The sequence below is a fragment of the Macrobrachium rosenbergii genome, chromosome 2 (genome assembly GCF_040412425.1).
Source record: "Macrobrachium rosenbergii isolate ZJJX-2024 chromosome 2, ASM4041242v1, whole genome shotgun sequence".
Classification (NCBI taxonomy): Eukaryota; Metazoa; Arthropoda; class Malacostraca; order Decapoda; family Palaemonidae; genus Macrobrachium; species Macrobrachium rosenbergii.
The window spans coordinates 70832853-70839103 of record NC_089742.1 but is presented as its reverse complement, the minus strand read 5'-3'; the positions used below and the strand labels follow the sequence as shown (position 1 = coordinate 70839103).

The 6251-nt window shown below is 36.0% G+C and overlaps 1 long non-coding RNA gene across 1 annotated transcript; it reads left to right on the top strand.

The window, feature by feature from the left end:
* Positions 1 to 865: 865 nt before the first annotated feature.
* Positions 866 to 3902, top strand: LOC136848190 (uncharacterized). The gene is made up of 3 exons (XR_010855968.1): positions 866 to 1089; positions 1224 to 1399; positions 2096 to 3902. It is a non-coding gene; the product is annotated as an uncharacterized lncRNA (long non-coding RNA).
* The last annotated feature ends 2349 nt before the right edge of the window (positions 3903 to 6251 follow it).

The following is a 6251-nucleotide window of genomic DNA, read 5'->3' as shown; positions in this document are numbered from 1 at the left end:
GACCAAAATTTTGTATTTGAGTTTTTTAAACGTTTCTACGTTTATGAATGGTTTACTGATAATGAATTACATTTGGAATTGGACCATTACTCACTGACTGACTTACTGGATATTAATGATTTTAAAATTATTGGATCTGCCCGTAAGGACGACGAGTTGATGGTGTTGGAGTCGCTTTTCATAAAAACTAATGTACCAACACTAAACACCCAATCGTCGTCCAGACAACTGTTTATAGCATAACTGCCTGTTTGTTTACTCTCCACGTTCGTTATAGGTTTCTTTCGTTTGTTTATTTCCTCCTGTCTTTCTAGTCACTTTTTAGCTCTTGCCTTGGTAGGTGTTCCTTTCAAGTTCTTGTTTTAATTTTTTGTAGTTGTAAATGTTTAAAATGTTAAAATTTTTAAAGAAGCTTTTCCCATTGTGGAAGTGACATTTTAAGTATTTATTGTCTGTAATTTCCAGCCTTGAGGATGCATGATGATGTGAAACGTTGGCAGAATAAACTTGTTCTTGTAAGATATATATATATATATATATATATATATATATATATATATATATATATATATATATATATATATATATATATATATATATATATATTAAACCAGATTTGTATGAAAACATGTTTTTCCTGTGTGTAACAACGATAGCCTATTGATAATGAAGTACACGTTTCCGATTGCTAACGTCCAGCCTTTCTCCTTGGCCCTGGCTTCAGAACGGTACATAACGTCCCTAGGGGCAAAACCTGCCGCCTCGACCTCCCCCTCCCCCCCATTACTGTTATTCTTGAGAATATTAGTAAACTTTTAAATATGTATTATTTTTTTATATTTTCATTATTTTTCACGTCACATAGGAGTGAGCAGTGGTCGTGTTTCAATAGAAATTCTGGAGTAAACGATGTCTTAACTAATATTTAGCCATATTTCATAAGTGAAGAGCAATAGGAATAAAACACATCACACCCATTTTAATCAGCTCCTTCCCGGACCTGGATAAGGATCTCCAGAAAAATCTAAAGCATGATTTCCTGAGGAGGCGTCGTGAAATGATTTTCCCAAATTTTGACTTAATCTTACTGTAAGTATTTTCGGCGAATGGATAATCATGCTCAGTGAACTTGTACAACGAAATATTTCATTAAAAGTCTTCATCATTGATAGGATACGTTTAAACTGCTCTTAGTTGCTTTAAATTCCTCTTTTGTGTTTCAGCTGAATGATGTGAAAGCAGGCGCGCCGATCGACTGTTTTCCCAACTCTTTGTGTTGCGATTCCGGCAAGACGAGGCCGAGGGTCTGCTCTGTTTAGGTTCAATCTGAAAAGGAGCGGCGAGGGCGACTACACTACTGTCCACGCTTCCTGTCCTGTGCTTCTTGGAGAAAAAGGGAGTGAGCATTTTGTCCTAGTAGTCTTTTTTTCATGACATCTCACATTTCATGATCTAGTTTTTGACAACTATCTATATCGGAATTTTGGGGAACATTTTAAGGTACTCTAACGCCACTTGCTTATAGCAAAAAACGGATGTACTATTTGTAAGTCCAAGGGGTTATCATTGCATCATCAGGACAATTGCAGGATTTTTTAGAAATCAGGGATGCTCGGATCAAGAATGTAAACTATCAGGTATGTTTTTTTTCTTATAATGGCGTGCGTCTTAGAACTGTTCAAAAGTTTTCTAACTTTTACTGAAACAAATAATTTGTATTATTGACCGAAAAAATATATTATGTGTATTGAATAGAATATATTGTTATTTGTTAGTACGTATATTAGCGTGCTGATACTCCCCATTTGATGTAAATTTCTGTCAATAAATCTGTAATAATAATAATAATAATAATAATATGGTGCGTCTCCTACGAAGGGCATCCTTCACCTCCATCCTCTTCAGGCAGATAATGATGTTCTGCTGCTCGGGAAGTGTTATTGCGCAAGCTTGTCGCCCTTAACGGGGGCAAACTTCGCCTCCCCCGAGAGAGAGAAACATACATCAATCTGACGACAAATAATAATAATAATAATAATTGTAGGTTTTGACACTGAAATATTTTCATTGCCTAACGAATTTTTTTCACTTCTAGTTGCCAATTTGTGGATTCACGAATGGGGACAAGAGTTCAGATGGAAATGCACGAACGACCCTCGAGATTGATCATTCGTTTCTGAAGAGGACCCATCAAAACCACCTTCAAGAGAACAACTGAATTACCTTTACTCTTAGTTTTAGATTTTAAGATGAATGATCTTACTAGCCAGTATATTCCCTGTTATGAACCAGAAAACTTCTTATGGCTGTTGGTAAGGCAGATGAACATGTTGGGCCTACTCTAGACGTATATAAAGGCGATATAATTTTAACCAGTAAAATCAGTTTGGTTTTCTAAATACATGGAAAGTATCAATTTGATTAAAAGAATTTTTACGGATTTTGACCTAAATCACTGTTTACCTTCATAACATTCCTATTATCTTTCTTTGTCTATTCAACCTGCGATTTGTATCGTTCCTTCCTTCAAAATCCTTAAAAAGACACAGTAATCCTTGAGTTTGTTTTTTATATAAACACGCTAGCCTCACTTACAATGATGGCATAAGAGATTTCAAAAAGGTTTTCTGGGCATTATCAATAGAATTGTTGCTGTTATGTATCATGTTAACATTTCCTTCATGAAGTTATGCTGGCATTGGGGACTGTAGGTATTGTACTGTATTCATTAACTTCTGACAGAAATGTAAGAAAAATCAAGATTTTGAAGATTTCATGAAATGAGAACAAAAATAATTATGCAATGAGAAAAAGTGAATATCTTGGTTTTTAATCTGAATGTTTGTTATATTCATTTACCGCTTTCGCTTTTGATTGGACTAGAAACTTCAATTGGTAAGAAATGTGAAATGTAGAAATAATGCATGACTGTACTGAAGTCATTATTGCGTGGCAGCTAAAGCACCAAATCCTGTTGCTGCAGTGAGTGTCATTTGGTAGGAAACAACCAACTAACAACCTTACAACAATGCTTTTAGCTTTATACTTCATTGTTACGTGTTTTTTTTTTTGTAGATGGGGAATTACTCTCATATTACTTTCAAGAAGTCTATTGTCGAGGAGTATACTTTTCCTTTAAGACAGATTTACTGCTGACGAAGTGTCCCTTAGCACGGCGAATCTATAGAAAAAAAATGTCACAATGTACTAACGTTTTAAATGTTCGTGGTTACTGAAATGGTTTTCAATTGATGTTCCTTAAGAATTGGGAAATATAAGTGTATCTCCAACTATAAGGCGGTCCGGACTTCATTAAATATGTTGCTATCGAGGTGCTTTTGTTACTGTAACTGTTATTGCTGTTGTTCTTGTCCGTTGTCACTATTATTAACAAAACGAGCTTGTTAACGCGCGCTATGCGCTCTGGAACGGCGCTGCTGTCTCCCCTACCCTTCCTTTCCCCTACCTACCCCGCCTCCACCCGTGGCAGACAAACAGGTTTGCAGGAGGGGTGGATGTATCCCCTACCCTCCCGTTCCCCTAACTACCCCACCCCACCCGGGGCGGACAAACCGGTTTGCATGAGGGGGTGGATGTCTCCCCTACCCTCCCATTCCCTTACCTACCTAACCCCACCCGGGGCGGACAAGCCGGTTTGCAGGGAGTAGGTGGCTGTGTCACTTCTCCCCTACTGTCACCCCAAGGGGCGACAAACAAGATCCACTCGGATTTTATTATCATAGATTATAGGCCTATTATCATTATTGTTATTATCAAAAATCTTTCTAAAAATAACTCATTATACAAAACCGTCCAACTGCTATGCTGCTATGCCAAAGAATTGTTACGTTATTCTTAATAATAATGCTTGTGATGTAACACAATAAAAGACCAAGACTTAACGAATATATTATTCATTCCCATGGAAGCTGGAAACATGACTTTCGCAGACCCGTGCATATAACTAGAATTCCAATAGGCCCTTAAATTCATTTTAACCATATTGTTAAGCACATGGAACACTAATTATGGGGGCCAACCAGATGACTACATTATTGTTTCATTACGTTTCATAATTCTCTTGTCTGATGATCCAAAAAATAAAGCTCATGTATTCATCTATATTTGAATTTTGCCAGTTGCGCTCTTGTTGGCCTAGAAAATCAGATAGCACTGAACACAAATGAAGTAGGTCGTGTTGCACTCATTTGCTCTCATTCTGATATTAAATGAAATGGCAGGTTACCAGAAGGTAATTCTGAAAGGACGAGGTAAGTCCAGAAAAATCAAGGTTTTATTAAGTGGCCGATATCCTATACCATACTCCTACTCTGTGACTCGCCGTGTAATGTCATGCTTTGAATGTTCACAATCATTCCTTCAATACTGAGAAATAGTAAATTGTATATGTACCATTTCTTTCATTTTATATATATATATATATATATATATATATATATATATATATATATATATATATATATATATATATATATGTATATATATGTGTGTGTGTGTGTGTGTGAGTGTACACATACAGTATATATATTTATGAAAGAAATGGTATATATACAATTTACTATTTCTCAAGGACATTGCACGGTGATTCATTGAGTAGGAGTATGGTAAGATATCGGCCAATTAACAAAGCCTTGATTTTTCTGGACTTATACATACCTACATACATACATATATATAGATTATTCAAGGACTTTGTTCATTCATAAGGAAGTAGGAACAAGTGTATACTTGTTTAACCAAACACATGCACAGATAGTTTAATGACTGCAACTGCAGAAGTAGTAATGTATTTTCTTGTTTATGTACTGTTTCACCTGTTCTGTTGGAAATAACAAGATAAACTTCCAAATCTACTCCTACTTGTTAAAAAATTTGTTCATAAGAAAGAGACGACAAGTTTTACATCAGTTTACTTAGTTCTTAACATTATATTTGATTGTACCTCAGAAAAGTAGTTTCTTGTTTTCTGAGAACCATTATGTGAAGTATATTTAGGAGCATCTCATCTCATACTATTAGTTCCATTTTGAAGAGGTTTAGGTTTCCATCTAAATTAGGGTAGAAGTCTTATGGATGTAGAAATAAGGATTCCGTTTAACCCTAAATCAGGTTTTTAAAGGTTTTTTTTTTCGGGGGATATAAAGTGATCAATAGCTTGGCAATCATGTATTCATTTTTACACTTACGTCACATCTAAATGAGATAAAATGCACAGTATAAACTCCTCATAAAATTGTCACGGAATTCCTCATTCTTTATCTCAAACCTTCTTCGCAATCCTCACTCGAATTGGCTCCTGACGGACAGTGCTCTTGATGAGCCTTCTGCTTCAGGTGCTCTTCTTCCATTTCTTCGGAGTTGTATTTCTGGGCAATGATCTGGAGTTGCTCTTCTTTCCAACTGTTGTCTTTTAGCCACTTTTGCTTTAATTCTTCGCTCGTTTGTTCGACGGCCGACTAAAAGATCTCCTCTTGTAGTCTAATCTTTTCAGTCATCCATTGGATAGTGTCCTGAACCTACGAGAATGCAAGGAAAACGCGAGTTTCAACTTTACTGTGATCAAAATAACATCTCCCCCAAAAACTCATCCCTGTGACGCCATGTAACAGACATACACCTTAAGAAGGGCAAGAGAGGAAGTTATTGTAATATTTATCATTTGTTACCATTATGTCAGGCATGTACACCTGAATAGAGACGAGAGAGCTACAGTAGGTCGAAATTGGAGTTGAGTTTTTATATCCAAAGTGAAGGAGGATCAGGAATGGCATCTGTTAATTTCAGTCTATAACAGAGAAGGTTATTCAAGATGGCTGCCGTTATTTTGCTTTCGAGGTTGAAAAGTACTGAGATCATTTCGTGAAATAACTATAATTAACATTAAAGTTATATCCTACGAAATTCGTCTCCTTTGGGCGTCATTGCCCAATCTAATTCTCTTGAAGAGATTAAAAAATAAATAAAATACAATCCAGTTTTAACAGAAATCTGATCCCAGGATATCGTTAAGCAGGGAAACTGCTTTAATGAATAAAGAATCACGAAATCTGTTGTACCTCCTTTTGATTAGCTCAGTTTTTTCATTTGTGGGTATTTGGGCAACTTTGAAGGCACCTTTTGAATGAATTAATATTGCTTCTCATTTTCCGTCTGCTGTCGCTGCTAACGACCACTCCTACTATTGCTGTTAAATAAACCCTCGAGCTAATCAATGTTAGTGCCATTTCTGT